This window comes from Schistocerca cancellata, chromosome 3 (assembly GCF_023864275.1).
Source record: "Schistocerca cancellata isolate TAMUIC-IGC-003103 chromosome 3, iqSchCanc2.1, whole genome shotgun sequence".
NCBI lineage: Eukaryota > Metazoa > Arthropoda > Insecta > Orthoptera > Acrididae > Schistocerca > Schistocerca cancellata.
Genome location: NC_064628.1, coordinates 727,294,695 through 727,313,419, shown reverse-complemented (window position 1 = coordinate 727,313,419; position 18,725 = coordinate 727,294,695).

Genomic DNA, 18,725 nt, shown 5'->3' with positions numbered 1-18,725 from the left:
AAGGTGCTGGTGGTGTCTCAACAATCTTACATTCTGGTCAAGCTACAGGAAAGAATGCGTAGATTATAAGAATTAATATGTTGTTGAGGTGTGCATTGGTTGCAGTATTAATCTTGAAGAGAATTTTACTGACTGGTTGTACATATACTAGATAGTCTAGTAGTGAAATTTATCGAAATTCTGCTCCTAAACATGACTTTTTGAGAAAGCTAGTAGCGGTCCTAGTGAACCTATCCAGCTAAAATCTATTATCGCCTCTGTTGACCATATTTAAGCATATTGGGGTTTGCGTGCAGCACAATGCCTTTTACGGGCTGTTTTTAAAATATGTTTAAACCATCAAATCATATGGTCCAGGTGGTGTTTTCCTACTGTCTCTTTTATCATTAACTTCTAGATGTAGTTTATTCATTTCGTCAGTGATATTAGAAAAGCGGTTTATGTTTTAGTCCAGTCAATGCGAAACTCCAATCTCCATTGCTTAAATCAAATGGTGGAAAGTAATTGGCGTATAAAACTGACAAGCGTTGTTTTAAAGTCTGAGTGTACGACTTTACATCTAAACGTCAAGGACGCTCCTTATAACATCTTTGCGAACGTTAGGAAGGAACACTAGGCGTAAATGGCCACATATATATGTATCAAAGTATTTGTAACAGGATACTGACATTCAGCATAAAAGAACGAACAATCAATCTCTGCAGTATACATATTATGACAATCCAAGGAAATAATACAACAATTAAGACTGCCACCAGGAATACAGATCATAGAAATGAAACAGCATTAGTCAGTCCTGAGCTGACAAAGGACACATCATGGGATAATTATAGAGACAGTGTCTCGAGAAATCCACAAATTGTTTCTGAAGACATTCCCCCGTATGTTTGTTGCAATATGATGCTTAAAGGAAATAACAAGAGAATCTTTTAGCTATGAAGCAGTAGTAAAGAGTAAATAACTGCTTCCAGTATGTTATAATTATTATTTAAATGTATGCCAAATATGCTTGGGTACTACAAGTAAAAGGAGGTTATGTCGGTGACAGATCAATTGCTGCAAATGAGGTGAAATCTTGCCTAGATGTCCTTCAATTGCATTCGGAAAACCTTACCGTCTGAACTGGCCCACAAACATAAATTTTTTAGGATAACATGATAAAATGTTAAGGAATCGAGACTTTAGTTAAATTTCTTGGCTTTCCTTTATTTTGCAATAGTTCTGCTAACCCCTGTGATTTAGTATATAACAGTATGCACGAACTTCAAACCATGCAGTAGCATAAAGTGAGTAGAAGACAACGCGTCAGACGTGATGGCGGTACTCTTGATAAACTACCAGTAGGGTACGACATTCCTGCACACTGCATTACTTCTGTAGGCATGGAATAAAGCTTCAAATAAAGACTGCCACATAGTGATAAGAAAGATAATCTCCTGGATGAGGCTTCCAAGAAACACGATATCGTATACCCCACATATATAGAAAATCATGCTCCAGATGGAAATTTGCCTCGTACAGATAGAAAGAGGAAGAAGAGACATTGAAATACAGGGTGGTCCATTGATGGTGGCCGGGACAAATATCTCACGAAATAAGCATCAAACGAAACAACTACAAAGAACGAAACTCGTCTAGCATGAAGGGTGAGAGCAGATGGCACTATTGTTGGCCCGCTAGATGGCGCTGCCATAGGTCAAAAGGATATCAACTGCGTTGTTTTAAAAATAGGAACCCACATCTTTATTACATAGTCGTGTAGTACGTAAAGAAATATGAATGTTTTAGTTGGACCACTTTTTTCGTTTTGTGATAGATGGCGCTGTAATAGTCGCAAACGTATAAGTACGTGGTATCACGCAACATTCCGCCAGTGTAGACGGTATTTGCCTTGTGATACATTACCCGTGTTAAAATCGACCGTTTACCAATTGCGGGAAAGATCGATATCGTGTTGATGTATGGCTATTGTGATCAAAATGCCCAACGGGCGTGTGCTATGTATCCTGCTCGGTATCCTGGCCATCATCCAAGTGTCCGGACCGTTCGCCGGATAGTTACGTTATTTAAGGAAACATGAAGTGTTCAGCCACGTGTGAACGTCAACCACGACCTGCAACAAATGATGATGCCCAAGTAGGTTTTCTAGCTGCTGTCGCGGCTAATCCGCACATCAGTAGCAGACAAATTGCGCGACAGAAATTACGGGACGATGACAGATTTTTTGCACGCGTTCTGTTTAGCGACGCAGCGTTATTCATCAACAACGGTAACGTAAACCGGCATAATATGCACTATTGGGCAACGGAAAATCCACGATGGTTGCGACAAGTGGAACATCAAAGACCTTGGCGGGTTAATGTATGGTGCGGCATTATGGGATGAAGGATTATTGGCTCCCATTTTATCGATGGCAATCTAAATGGTGCAATGTATGCTGATTTCCTACGTAATGTTCTGCCGATGTTACCACAAGATGTTTCACTGCACGAGAGAATGGCCATGCACTTCCAACAAGATGGATGTCCGGCACATAGCTCGCGTGCGCTTGAAGCGGTATTGAATAGCATATTTCATGACAGGTGGATTCGTCGTCGAAGCACCATACCATGGCCCACACATTCACCGGATCTGACGCGTCCGGATTTCTTTCTGTGGGGAAAGTTGAAGGATATTTGCTATCGTGATCCACTGACAACGCCTTACAACATGCGTCAGCGCATTGTCAATGAATGTGTGAACATTACGGATGGCGAACTAGTCGCTGTTGAGATGAATGTCGTTACACGTATTGCCAAATGCATTGAGGTTCATTGACATCATTTGGTGCATTTATTGCATTAATGTGGTATTTATAGGTAATAACGCTGTAACAGCATGCGTTCTCAGAAATGATAAGTTCATAAAGGTACATGTATTGAATTGGAGCCACCGAAATAAAATTTTGAAACGTACCTATGTTCTGTATGTCAATTTAAAAAACCTACCTGTTTCCAACCGTTCGTCTAAAATTGTGAGGCATATGTTTGTGACTACTATAGCGCCATCTATCACAAAGCGAGAAAAGTGGTCCAATTAAAACATTCATATTTATTTACGTACTACACGAATATGTAATAAAAAATGGGGGTTCCTATTTAAAGAAACGCAATTGATATCCGTTTGATCTATGGCAGCGCCATCTAGCGGGCCAACAATAGCGCCATCTGGTTTCCCCCTTTAAGCTACACAAGTTTCGTTGTTTGTAGTTTTTTCGTTTGACGCTTGTTTCGTGAGATATTTGGCCCCGTTACTATCAATGGACCACCCTGTATAGCAACATATTGCAGCGTTTTCACTCTATATAACAATGCAATCAAAAATTAAATTGCGTTTGGAAGCAAATTAATGACTACTTGTGAACGGTGCCCGTCGTCTATGAAAGAAGCAGAAAAAGAAGAAACTTGTGTAAGTTGTAAAAAATTGCATCCACTGACCAGTGTCAGCAGCTCAAAGTGTACTGAAGCAGAAACGAGTAAGCCTAAATGCCTCGAGTATATTTTTGCTCTCTAGGTGGAGGGCAGTGAGAAGCCACAAGATGACGGAATCGGTGGCTATTAGAAAAAGAATGTGTATAATATGGGGCTTGGACACAGCTTTACTAAAAAAAATTCCCAGCCACACTATCCACGATATCCCTTACAAATATGGATCTTTTTAAGTTCATCAAAACAATCAAAATTTGAAGATTCCGTGGAATGGTTATGTGGAATACATTACCAAAGACTACAAATTGAAGGAATGTGGGATTCTAAATTTGTATGTTGCAGGAGAACGTGGAGCTCACTGAGTTTGCATACGTCGAAAAATGTCAGTACAACATCTATTATTTCTAGTCGCATAATAGCTCTTGCCCACCAGAAGAACTGCGCTCATTGTTTACCAAGAACCGTGTTTTTCGATGTTACCAATATTTCGATGCACAGTTCTGTTTGCCATTTATGCCTGATTTTCATCCTAACGTTTACAAACATGTTTAAGGGGTACATTAAATGTCCATTCATCAGCTCAGATTTAAATGTCGTACACTCTGACTTTAAAAGAACAATCGTGAGTTTTACATGTGGATTACTTTCCACCTATTAGTTTAAGCAGTTGGCAATCAGTTGTGTATAGGGATATACTCTTTCCTACAACATAACTCATTCCACATAATCTCTCTGACTTGCACATTATCCCCATGTTTATCTTTCCCGATTTATAGTACTACATCACAATCGATACCTGTTTATATGCCTGTATCTACACGTTTGGATCCACTGACATTCAGATCACATGTACTGGCGAAGAGAAGCACACTGAGGCCATGTAGCTTCAGAATAGTGACGTGGTGGTGATGCACGAATGGCTGCTCGTCCTGCAACGACACATCTTCTAGTCCACCTGTGTGCTGTGACTCGATGAATGGTAGTCTAGGAAATGTAAGCATTTCTGCGTCCTCCTACAACATGAAAGGTAATGGTGATTTCTGCTCCACTTTGTCGTTGTGCTTATGCGAAATGGAAACGAAGATGAACCACAACTATTTATGAAATTACGCATATATGCAGTGAACAATGAGAAGAATGAATGAATACTTACAAGCCCATTTTTTCCTCTTATTCTGTCTGCAGACTGCTCTCTGATGTTTCATGATCCTTCCGCAAAGGCTTACAGATATAGAGTGAGGAGTCGAGCTAATGATTAGTAAGACCGGTGAAATGCTGATGGATGTCTGTCTTTTTTTTTTTTTTTTTTTTTTTTTTTTGTACTGGTGCTGGAGGCAAACCCACGAATTCATTTTTATGCCTAAAATCATTATAATTGAGTAACAAATGGTGTTGACAAAAGTGTCGGGTTATCAGTTAGTACTACTGCCACGTTTGATTCTCATCTCATACAGTTGGCCATATTGGATCTGCTAGCTTGGATAAATCTGGCAACCATGCAGCATCGTCCAGCATTCCTGAATAACAGAAACACACGTTTACGAATTTTCTGCCGTTTTTAAGATACCCAGTTGGCATAGATCATGAGGAAGAGAGGTAAGGGGAAAAGTGACTTTGGTTCTTGACTTTGGATGAGGTCTGGAACTATGTAGACTTGAGCCAAACAGGTAATGTGCTACAACTCCCATTTTATATCGTACCGTACCAAATTCCCTGAAGTCTTATACGATATAACGTTCTCAAGGTTTCCATAACTAAACTTGAGTTTGCGCTCTATTGGCTTCTTCCTCTTTGTTATTGGCATATTACATTTACCCACTTATAAAGAGGGCTTCTATTCACTACAGCTACTCGCAACTGAATCCAAATCTGTTTGCAGTTCTTTGTGATCATCCAACCACGATACTTTTCTCTATACAACAACGTCGTCGTGGTCATCATCAATAAAGAAGCTAACATTTCTGCTGATATTATCTTATAAATCATTTGTGTATATGTAAAACGTAAAGATCCTATGTCACTTTCTTGGGACTAGCTCGTTCTTGCTTTCGTTTCTGTCAGACATTTGAAGCGCTATATATAGCATTATAAGTTCTATTGATAGAATACTCTCCGACACAATCACATATTTGCGAATATATTCAGTCCGTACATAGACGAATAAGCAAAAACACGAATGAGAAATTTGGAAAGGGAAATAAATTTCAGGGTAAACATATAAAAACTTTGCAGTTGGCCAATGACATTATAATTCTGCAAGATGTTGTAAGGACTTGTAGGAGCAGTTTAGCAACATGAATAATGACGTGAAAAAAGTTGTAAGATCAGCATCAATAAAATTAAAAGAAGTGTAATACAACGCATTCCAATTAATTCAGGTGATGCTGAGGCGATTACTTTAGTAAATGAGTGGTATATAGGTTTTCGTATTACGACAGCAAAATGCTGATGATGGCCGAAATAGAGTGGATATAATATGTAGATTGCTTAATAAATTCAAATATTAACAAATGTTGGAAGGTTTTCATCTAGGTATTCTTTGGATTGTCGCCTTGTCCGGAAGTAAATCGTTGATGGAATGCTTTTCAGACTGAAGATAATAGAAGCTTTCGAACTGTCGTGTTGTGGACGAATGCTGAAGGTTAGACGTGCTGATCGAATAACTAATGAAGACGTTATCTTTTTTTTAATAAAATGCAAATTCTAGGTTACTTTTCTTCTTATTTTAATAACCATGACCAGTTTGAACGTCCAAGAGTGGAAATCAAAGTACAAAGGAATCATCACAGTGAGAAGAACGTAACAACAGTCACCATCAACAGCAAGCGTAATAAAATAATGTTGAAGAAAAACTCGTCCAGAAACGTAGTAAGATCGGCTTAATAACATAAGGTCCTTCAGTATTAAAGAAGTAGTTATCTGTAACATAAACTAAGTAATGTCGAATGACAGCTGGTGTACAGGCATCATAAAAACAGCGTAAAACATAAATAGTATTGTATTAGGATAAATGATTCCTCATATTACTAATTTTCTTTATTATAATATTAAGGCAGACACTTTGACACATGTCACGTGACAGACTGCATCATATTGCCCATTGCAGACACCTTTCTTTTTTCTTTTTTTTGTGGTGTAGTTCTTGCCACAGCTGACAAACTTAATCTTGCAGCGCTAAGTATGAAAAAATGCATGATTCTTTTAATGTTCTCTGTAGTACCATTGTGGCCAACTGTGCTGTTCCATAGTTTGTAGGAGGAGGAGAGGGTAGATCCGGGCGTATGGAGTATTTTACAATTTTGCCATATGTATGGCGACTTCTCAGTAACAACAAAAAAGTTCCAGTTTCGACCCTTCTAAAAACTTACGTAAGATCGACTTTTACTTCATTTTCTTGGAAGAGAAACACCTAACTACGCTATATTTTCTTTCCATTTACCTGAGAGCTAGGAGGGCTTGTGGACACGGGCGCTATTACTGAGAGTGATATTTCTAGTCTTACGTGATATTTACATCCTCACATCTCATTCTTCCTTTTCTCAAGTTAGATCTCAAGATGACCTGCTAGTCAGGTAGAAACTGGTCATCACTAATAATCCGATGTATTCCATTCTTTATATCAACGGTGGTCACAGTTTGCTGAGACTTCCTACCAGTTATCACATTTTCGTTCTTTCTGTCTTGCTTCACCCACATTTAAAATGTTAAACGTAAACATCTTGCAGTCATGCAGGTGATTGGCGTTAGTGTCGCACGATATCGCTCAAATAAATACGACAAGTATTTTAATAGGTCTCATGACTTTAAAACAGGTTCTACACACATCCTAAGATTTATTATGACGATGCTGTTGCCTACGGATATCGTTTGTTGGTAAATGTGTGGAAATTTAAAATGACCTATGTGCCACTTTTTGCAGTGGACAGCAGTTTTACTCAATGCTTCTTATACGTAAGACAACACATTGTGGAAAATATATTAGTATTCAGGAACATTTGTGGTTGTATTTGAGCAGTCAGTGTGGCAAAAGGTGGCTGTTCTCTATCGCAACCAGTCAAACGAACTCCTATACCTTGATGTACTAAACTAAACTTTAGAAAACGACTGTTTAAGTAACTACTTCATTAGTAGATCCCATAGTGTGAGCTGCACGGCAGATGATAGTAGCAGAATTAGTAATATTTGGAGTGCTGATAATAGTTGTAGTACTTTATCTCTATGGATCATATTGCATTGGATAAGGTCAGATTCCGCAGGAGCTAAACAAAATGTGAATAGATCCACAGATAAGCGATATCAGTACTGAAATCTGGTTTCGTAGGACAGGTTATAGTTGTGGAAAGGGGACAAAATCACTTACTGTCAGTTGCACAAAACATACAAACATTATTTTGCTAAGACACATAAAGACACATGCACTTAAAAGCATTCAAAAACAATACAGCTGAAGACCCGAACACAAGTTATTAAAATTGCCTTAAGAAATACATACGGCTGAAGACATTAGTTACAAAATTTTACATAAAAGCTCGGCTGAAGGCCACACACTGAAGACAGAAGAATGGAGGGCTTAAGGCCTCGATAAAAAGAGTTTCAGATAGAGAAGAAAATTTTAAACGGTTTCAAATAAGTAATTTTTCGAATTTTAATTTAAGACAGCTGAAGGCCTTACCCTAAAATATTTCATGTACGGCTCGGTTGTAGTCCACGTACTGAACATAGAGCAACTCAAGGCTTAAGGTCTGGATAATAATAAGGATTTACAATGGGAAAAATGCCCTTTTCTTAAAAAAAATTTGTTTACACAAGAATCCTCAAGATTTAATTTAAGATGGCTGAAGGCCTTATCTCAACATTAAAACAAACTAAATTAATAAATGGCTGGAGGCCTCGCACAGTACTTGAGACTAAAAGAAAATCACAGTCTAAGACAACAGAACAGTGGTGCTCAGAAGTGCTGCAAGGTTCGGCCTGAGGAGGTAACTCTGTCTGTAGGTGAGACAGGCAACAAAGCGTAATACTAAATATTCGGATGGAAACCCGACCCAGGAACAGCTGAAGGACCGACCAGCAACCTAATCAATTCCCTTCCGGCCGACCAACTGCACGACAACGGAAATATCACCGAGGACAAAGGTACCAGCAGCACAGCGTCATGAAAATTGATTTCAAAATACAGTCAAGACACAATAACCACTCAAAAATATGAACAACACACAACACATTGTGCCGGACAGCATCAACACGGCGAGGCAAAACACACTGCCGAAAAACTACGCTAATGGCCAGGGCAGGTGACTGGAACGTCAACGGCCAGAAGGCAGAAGACAACGCTGGTGCACTTCACTAATAAGTTCCAACCCATTCAATAGTTAAATACCATAAAGGAAGGGGGCTGCAAAATTTAGCCAACTCCAACACACCATACGTTGCTGCTTGCAGGAACGCCCAGAGGGACACAACTGGCAATGGACAAAGACATGTCGCAGAAGCTGAGCTTTCATAACAGGTCAACTGACTACTCAACTTCAGTGTCCAGGTTCGGTGGGCGACGAACTTTGTAACTCTCGAAGCTTTTTTTTTCTTTGGTCGTCAGTCTACTGATGTCCTATCATCCTGTCCCTTCTCCTTATCAGTGTTTCCACATATTCCTTTCCTCTCCGATTCTGCGTAGAATCTCCTCATTCCTTACCTTATCAGTCCACCTAATTTTCAACATTCGTCTACAGCACCATATCTCAAATGCTTCGATTCTCTTCTGTTCCGGTTTTCCCACAGTCCATGTTTCACTACCATACAATGCTGTACTCCAGACGTACATCCTCAGAAATTTCTTCCTCAAATTGAGGCCGGTATTTGATATTAGTAGACTTCCCTTGGCCAGAAATGCCTTTTTGGCCATAGCGGGTCTGCTTTTGATGTCCTCATTGCTCCGTCCGTCATTGGTTGTTTTACTGCCTAGGTAGCAGAATTCCTTAACTTCATTGACTTCGTGACCATCAATCCTGATGTTAAGTTTCTCGCTGTTCTCATTTCTACTACTTCTCATTACCTTCGTCTTTCTCCGATTTACTCTCAAACCATACTGTGTACTCATTAGACTGTTCATTCCGTTCAGCAGATCATTTAATTCTTCTTCACTTTCACTCAGGATAGCAATGTCATCAGCGAATCGTATCATTGATATCCTTTCACCTTGTATTTTAATTCCACTCCTGAACCTTTCTTTTATTTCCATCATTGCTTCCTCGATGTACAGATTGAAGAGTAGGGGCGAAAGGCTACAGCCTTGTCTTACACCCTTCTTAATACGAGCACTTCGTTCTTGATCGTCCACTCTTATTATTCCCTCTTGGTTGTGGTACATATTGTATATGACCCGTCTCTCTCTATAGTTTACCCCTACTTTTTTCAGAATCTCGAAAGCTTGCACCGTTTTATATTGTCGAACGCTTTTTACAGGTCGACAAATCTAATCAAAGTGTCTTGATTTTTCTTTAGCCTTGCGTCGATTATTAGCCATAACGTCAGAATTGCCTCTCTCGTCCCTTTACGTTTCCTAAAGCCAAACTGATCGTCACCTAGCACATTCTCAATTTTCTTTTCCATTCTTCTGTATATTATTCTTGTAAGCATCTTCGATGCACGAGCTGTTAAGCTGATTGTGCAATAATTCTCGCACTTGTCAACTCTTGCCGTCTTCGGAATTGTGTGGATGATGCTTTTCCGAAAGTCAGATGGTATATCGCCAGACTCATATATTCTACACACCAACGTGAATAGTCGTTTTGTTGCCACTTCCCCCAATGATTTTAGAAATTCTGATGGAATGTTATCTCGAAGCTAGTGCCTCACAAATCCGACCGCGCGTGCACGCCGCCAGCGACCCCAGTCTGACCCCACACTGTGGAGACTGCCTCATTACTCTGTCCCAGCCGACCGACTAGCGAATATGCAGACAGCGTTACAGTAACTGGAGAGTCAAAACCACAAGCTAAAAACTGGTCTGCAGAAACACCCACAAGCAACTCAAACGATATTAAAAACAGTCACTGAGGAACAACAAGTACGAGTCACGGAGAACCCAGAAGCGGTCGGCGACCAAATACACATCATCTGATGAGATGACCAAACCAAACGACCAACCAAGGTCGTCCCCACTCAAGTCATGTGTGTCGGCAACGATCGGGTGGGTCATGGTTGTCCGGACGCCACTGCTGCTCTGTCCCGAATCCCATGATGTCCATTCGCAACTCGGACACACGACGACCCCGAGACACTCGGCTCGGGCCCAACCATGCAGAGGGAACACTTGCCAATTGGCCACCTGACATCTCTGCACAAGGAAGGAAGCGACCCACGTCCTGCAAGATGTCCAATTGAAGAGACCCAAATACTGTCGGAAGACCAAATACACATCACCCGATGGGACGACCGATCGAACGACCAACCAACAGTCGTCCCCGCTCAAGTCTCCCATCGGACAGTGTATGTGTGTCACCAGCGGTCGGGCGAGTACTGGCTATGCAGACCTCACTTGTGCTCCATCTCGACTGGACTCCCGGGATAGACGACCCCGGAAATACTAGCGGTTGCTCCAAAGATAATACGACAATGCTCTTATCGATAAGAGCTGGGCAGGCAAGCCAGCAACTTAGTGACGCCAGTAAATCGAATAAGATACGAGGCAGCAGTACCGTAAAAACAAGATGTCAAGGAATAAAAGGAATGAACACGAGCCACGCACGGTTCAACGGCCAAACATCACGTGGTATTAAAGCTATATTTTTTATTGAAATGCAGGAAAAGCGTCAAAAAGCATACAGTCTCTAGTTGTCGACTTTACTTCTAAGTGTGAACTAATGCGGGAGAGACATATGCATTGTTGTGACATGAAACACATGAAACAAAGCAAGATATGGTACCACCGATAAAACGTATGTGTTTACATGTGTTTCAACAGCGTAACTTAAATATTTTTTGTTTTACTTTAAGAAAATATTAAACGTAGAATTAGACTGAAAACTATAGCGTCGGTTGATGTTTTTAGATATGGGTCCCTGTTTAAGACATGATCTACTAAGACCCTTCTACATCCTCTAGAAATGTGTAGCATGAATTGTAAAACACCCTCTATTTATTGGTAAGGACAAGCAAACAAAATGGATGAAAACTGATATGAATACCAGCTAAAAATTTTGTCAATATCATTTCAGGCCCAAAAATAATAGTACGAGGTGTTGTAGAGGAAACTGAATCTTTCCATAGGGTTATCAGTACAGATGAGGTGAATGAAATTGTGCATTTCACAAATGTATTCATTCACAGAAAAAGGCATGAAGAAAATTATTCTTCAGACGGGGATGTTAAACTGACAGATCGTAATGGATTTTATGCAGTATTAGGCATTCTTTATTTGATTGGCATCAAAAATGGGAACCACACAAATGTATTGAAACTTCGGTCAAATGACGGAACAGGAATGACTGTTCATAATAAAGAATGTAGGGATATGTGACATAATAGTGGTTAGCAGCTACTAGAAGCTTTCTGGATGCACTAGTGATAAACTGCATGAATACGAGTAGTTAGAGTTTTGGAGGATTTGTTACTACTGGCGAGAAACTAGAAGCGTATACAGTTCGTTACAGTTTCATACAATACATTACCAATAAACCAGCTAATTATTACGCCAAAATATTTTCTCCCTGCAATGCGAACTATTTCTATCCTGGATTTTCGGAAGCGTACCGTGATGAACAGCCAGATGGACCGTTTTGTGCTTCTAATGAGCCATTTTATATTGTATGTAAACTAACTGAGCCGATAAAAGAATAGAAATGTGACAATAGGTAACTGTTATACCAGCTATCCGCTGGTTCTCTCTCTGTTGAAAAACCTAACCCTCAGAAAGGATAGAAATGAAATAGGCCAACAGCCTGAGTTCCTGCCCTACGAGAACAGAGAAACCGGTGTGGCAGCTTTTGGTTATCAGAAAGACGCTACTATGCCATTGTATGCACTTAAACGTAACATATCTGTTGTACTCACTTCTACAATGCACGGCGGAGGAACAGCAGAGGAGGCCACTAAGAAACCACACATTACGATAGATTATGATAAGACAAAGTGTGGGACTGATACTGTTGATCTAATGTGCAATAAATATTCAGTAACGTGTAGCGATAAGAAGATGGAGAATGGCTATATGGTAGGCATTGTTGAACGTGGCTAGTGTCGATCTGCAGTTTCTAATTCAAGCAAACGAAAAGAACGAGAAGCACACAAGTCGAGTTTTTCTAAAGAACCTTCCTTTCCAACTCACAAAATCACATCTTATGGAAAGATCTGCGATATCCAGTTTTCCAGCTAATTTAAGCAATTAACTGCGTCGTTACAAGGTTCGAGAGATGTATATACAATAGCATCTAGCAAGGAAAATTGTGAAGTTTGTGGAAGGGTAAGATCTGTGATATCCAGTTTTCCAGCTGCTGTTAGCAATTAGCTGCGTCGTTACAAGGTTCGAGAGATGCATATAGAAGAGCAACTACCGAGGAAAATTATGCAGTTTGTGGAAGGGTAAAGAACAGCCCTACAATAGTAAGATGATTTTGTCAGTAAAAGGCATTCTCAAACAACAGTTCTCTCCAAAAATACATTGTTTTTTCACCTGAGATTGAAGACAAGTAAATTGCAAGTATATTCTTCCACTGTAACAAGTTAGCATCTTTACATGTTCCAAAGTACTGATAAGCGTAAGCTGAAAAGTTGCTTGTAACCGCTGTATGATGTAATATAAATTGCCGCAATAAATGACAAAGGAAGACCACATCGTAAGTGTGTACATAGGCTTGGAGCTGAAACTTAACAGATAGGACCCATCCACATGTATAAAATTTGTTACCAGTAGATCCCATCTCACAATAATTAACTGAATAGCTAGTAACACGTCAACAGCAATCTTAAGCATAGCCAGATATGGGCATATAAGTCTATACTTTGGAAACCTTTATGGTGAAATAAATCTGTATAATCCACTCCTTATGCCTCAAGTGGACACTGTAATTGATAGGAATGATTGATACCATACCGTTTCCCTAAAAGCACTACAGAACAGTTACGATCATTGTCTATGACACATATTTTAAATCCGATGCTAGTTGAAAGTAAAGAATAGTATCAGATTAAAATGTGAACCTTACTACGTAACTGCAAAGCATTATCATGGCTGCCAGGCTCACTTTCGAATCACTGTTATTGTTGAAAAGAAGCAGATTTTTATTAAACATTGGAAATGTGCTAGGAAGCAATTACAGTCGATATTTTAAGAATAATTCACTGAAATGTAATTTTTGCTGTGATATTTACATGTGTGCAGGGATTATTTCAATAGTGGTACAAGTCCATTTTTGTTCATTCTGAGATACAGAGTCCTAAAGTTAAATGAGAGCTGAAAAATGTGCAGTTGAGATACCAGAAATATTCCAGGACATATACTTGAATATTTCTCGTATTTAAACTACAGATTTTTCAGCGCTCATTTAACTTTAGGACTCTGTATCTCAGAATGAACAAAAATGGACTTGTACGACTATTGAAATAAGCCCTTCGTTTATGGTCAATAAGACTGATCTGTAGTGAGAGTCATATAATGCGTAATGTCATTTTATTTTACGATTCATACAATGTCATTTACTGCTCTTATATCTGTCAAAATTCGTTGTATATCTTTAATTTTCTGTTTCCAACAATAACGTCACTGTGACAAAATGTATGTAAGGCCCATGCGGAACCATTGTTGGACGCACAGCCTTGCTCGAAGAATCGAGCTCATCTGTGTGCTGATCTGATTTGTGAGCAAGTAACCAGTTCTTAAAGGCTCATCGAGTGCCAAATTTGTACAGTTGTACCACGGCTTACATACCTGCCAGAATGATTTTAACACAGAAATACACCCCGTTGGAACCCAAAGTCACATGTGGCACGAATTAATGTGGCCATTACTACCCACCGGGCGAGTCTTTAGTATACCTGGACTTCAACTTACACTACTGTCCATTAAAATTGATACACCAAGAAGAAATGCAGATGATAAATGGGTATTCATTGGACAAATATATTATACTAGAACTGACATGTGATTACATTTTCATGCAATTTGGATGCATAGATCCTGAAAAATCAGCCTCAATACGCCTGGGCATTGAGTCAAACAGAGCTTGGATGGCGTGTCCAGGTACAGCTGCCCATGTAGCTTCAACACAATACCACAGTTCATCAAGAGTAGTGACTTGCGTATTGTTACAAGCCAGTTGCTCGGCCACCTATTGACCAGACGTGTTCAGTTGGTGAGAGATGTGCAGAATGTGCTGGCCACGACAGCAGTCGAAAATTTTCTGTGTCCAGAAAGGCCCGTAAAGGACCTGCAACATGCGGTCGTGCATTATCCTACTGAAATGAAGGGTTTCGCAGGGATCGAATGAAGGGTAGAGCCACAGGTCGTAACACGTCTGAAATGTAACGTCCACTGCTCAAAGCACCCTCAGTGCGAACAAGAGGTGACTGAGATGTGTAACCAATGGCACCCCATACCATCATGCCGGGTGATACGCCAGTATGGCGTTGACGAATACACGCTTTCAATGTGCGTTCACCGCAATGTCGCCAAACACGGATGCGCCCATCGTGATGCTGTAAACAGAATCTGGATTCATCCGAAAAAATTACGTTTTGCCATTCGTGCACCCAGGTTCGTCGTCCAGTACACCATCGCAGGCGCTCCTGTCTGTGATGCAGCGTCAAGGGTAACCACAGCTATGGTCTCCGAGCTGATAGTCCCTGCTGCTGCAAACGTCGTCGATCTGTTCGTACAAATGGTTGTTGTCTTGCAAACGTCCCCATCTGTTGACTCAGGGATCGAGAAGTGGCTGCACTATCCGTTACAGCCATGCGGATAAGATGCCTGTCTTCTCGACTGTTAGTGGTACGAGGTTATTGGGATCCAGCACGGCGTTCCGTATTACCCTCCCGAACCCACCGCTCCCATATTCTGCTAGCAGTCATTGGATCTCGACCAACGCAAGCAGCAATGTCGCGATACGATAAACCGCAATCGCGATAGGCTATAATCCGACCTTTATCGAAGTCGGAAACGTGATGGTACGCATTTCTACTCCTTACTCGAGGCATCACAACAACGTTTCACCAGGCAACGCTGGTCAACTGCTGTTTGTGTATGAGAAATCGGTTGGAAACTTTGCTCATGTCAGCACGTTGTAGGTGTCGCCACCGGCGCCAACCTTGTGTGAATGCTCTGAAAAGCTAATCATTTGCATATCACAGCATCTTCTTCCTGTCAATTAAATTCCGCGTCTGTAGCACATCATCTTCGTGGTGTAGCAATTTTAATAGCCGGTAGTGTATTTCTTTTCTACTGCCTCTACGAAGCAGGTCACTCAAATATTTGATCCCAGCCGAGAGATGGATTTCAAAGCATACTGCAACAATTGACTGTCTGCTGACACTAGGCTGAAGAAGCACGGTAGAGTATCTGCTGCGCTCCCCTGCAGGCGGAGCCTAGAGCCTCCGAAGCTATCGACCACCCCTCCACCGCGACGGCAGCCGCCTTTGATCTCGCCGCGCCGCTGCCGCTGTGATACCTCCGCTTTAAACAAACAACCCTCCGTCCCACCCACCACCCGGCCTGCCGCTCTGCTTGCTCCGCGCCGGCCTTTACAGCTAACGGGATAAAATAAGCAGATAAGCCAGCGCCATTAAAATTCAAATTTAAGCGGCGGCGCCGGCCATCGGTCTAGCCGAGTTATTTCAGGAGCGTAATTCCCAGGCGAATACGAGGTGGCGATTAGTATTTGTGATGCAAATTAATGGCGTTTTTATTATTGAAAATTCATTATTTTCAGAATTTTAGAGCCCAGTGTCTAAGACAACTATTCGAGTAGATTTTTGTTATCTCGTTTGTGTTTGCAGATGAATAATTTCGTATTTATGCATTTAGTTTACATTTATTTTAATCTAAATGTAAGGTATGCTGAAGTTTCAGGCTATTCTATTCCTGCAGCTCAATATAAAACAATTTTTCATTTTCTTGTAATTTATCGAAAAAATAAATTAGTACATAACTTTTTCTAATCAGTGGAGGCTCCCGAAAGGAGTAAAATATTACACAAATTATATTATTGAGTATAAAATTAATTGTTGTTGCTTGCAAGCAAATTAAGTATTTCGAGTACCAGAAATACTGTTTCAGTTTCACGTCAACCAACGAAACTCTACAAATACGCGTTTTGTACAAGTCAACTAGCATTTATTGCGTGCAAGTCTTTCCTCAGTTACGATCAAAGTACAAAAAGAGTGCACGTGGGGTCCACTTGATCAAAGTTGTCGTGCGACCCACCATAAATGCGCCACATCGTGACAGGATATTGGCTTTTCCAACTATGCATAGCGAAAGGATGACTGATAGATGGGAGAAACGCCGCCAGTTAAAAAAAAAGAAGCACAAGGTAATGGATATCGTTGTCTTTTGTCAGTTAAAGTGTTAAAGTAAACTAAGTAGTTGTACATGTCCAGTCAATGTACTGGGCCAACTGGTGAAAATAATTTATTACAGACAAAAATATGAACAGATGTTCCAAAACAATTCATTTCAGTCTCGATCGCTAAACATGATAGTGTTACGTAAACATAGTAGGCTGGACATATTAATTTGTGTGCTCTGTTTGCGACGTGTGACGCGACGTCGTGAATAGGGAAATTGGCGCCCATGGCAATAATAGGTCTAGTGCGCTCTGCGGACGTCTCTCTCCCATTTTTAGTTTAATTTCCATGACTGAAAAGCCTGCTTATTTGTTTGCTGAGATCGACGGGTTCTCACAACGAAGTAAAACTTACTAACTTTCCACTAATATTTCTTGGTACATTTAATATCATGGGACACAATCAAAAGTCGTATTGCTTGCAACCATAACGCGAATTAGCTTTTAATAGTTTCAATGGCGATCAACGCCCAGTCTCACAAACAAAATAACAACTGCAGAATTTACACTTTACATTTTCGTAGCGTTGGCTACGTCTTGTAGCCGAAAACAAATCATAGGTCTCTCAGTACCATGAAGAGATACGTTTTAATGAATTTTTTCTCTAGACAGTCCAGTCGGAAACTTGCCATGATTTATTTTATATGTCTTCACCTCTCCCCCTCACAGTGGCCCCCAATCATTTCATATCTTTTTCTACCTTTAATTCTTCCCGCTTCTGCCTCGCACTCCCATTTCATTACCTCACTTGCCCCACCTCATTTATTTTTTCCAGTGGAGGAAATTCACCTCTCAGTAAGGTAATTTTTTTATTTATTGCATATGAAGTTCAAAACTCAAATACATGCCTCCCATAGCAGTTACATGCAACTCTCCCAAATTCTCTAGAAAATCGACTTCCATTTCCTTTGGCAATATTTAATACACTAAGATTATGCAGAATTTTCCTTATAACCAACGCGAAATTGTGGTAAGGCTCCTTATTCACGGCGTGAAGGGCCTGGGCTTGATTCCAGATGCTTTCAAATTTTAGGACAGAGGAGCATGTCCTATGAACATTTACGTAAGGAAAAAAATTTGTAGCATTTTTAGTGGTACTTTCTTGGTTAATAACTTTTTATAAAACATAGCTAATTATGAATATCCGTTTGCAATTAAAACTGGATTTTTGTATGCAGTCTTAAATTAGAAGACAAACATTTATCATAAAAATGGCAATTAGATGTCTTGATTAGCATATATTAGTCGAATTTTATATTATATTAAAACGACATAGGCATTCGAACTGAAAGAAGGAGAAACGAAAAAAAAAATATTGAAAAGAGACGCTGTACACTTCTTCTTTCACACTGCAGCCGTCAGTTATTTAATTTTCAAGAAAGGAAGCAATTTGGTACGTGCTATTTGCGTCCAATAATACGACAGGAAGCAGCAGGGCCATGATTACCAAAAGTACACAGTTTGTGTTAAACAATGTTTATTAGGTTACATAACTTAAATGCAATAAAACAGATAAATTTCGCCGCCTCACAGGAGAACAACAAAAATTTTTCTTAAGCTCCTGTTGAAATCTGCATAAGAAATGCATAAAACATTATGAAAATTTATGTTGGTGTAAATACTTCATACAATCAAAACTAGCCAAACTGTGAACATGCAAGACTATCTCGTACAACGATTTCTCTTTTGCAATATAAATTCA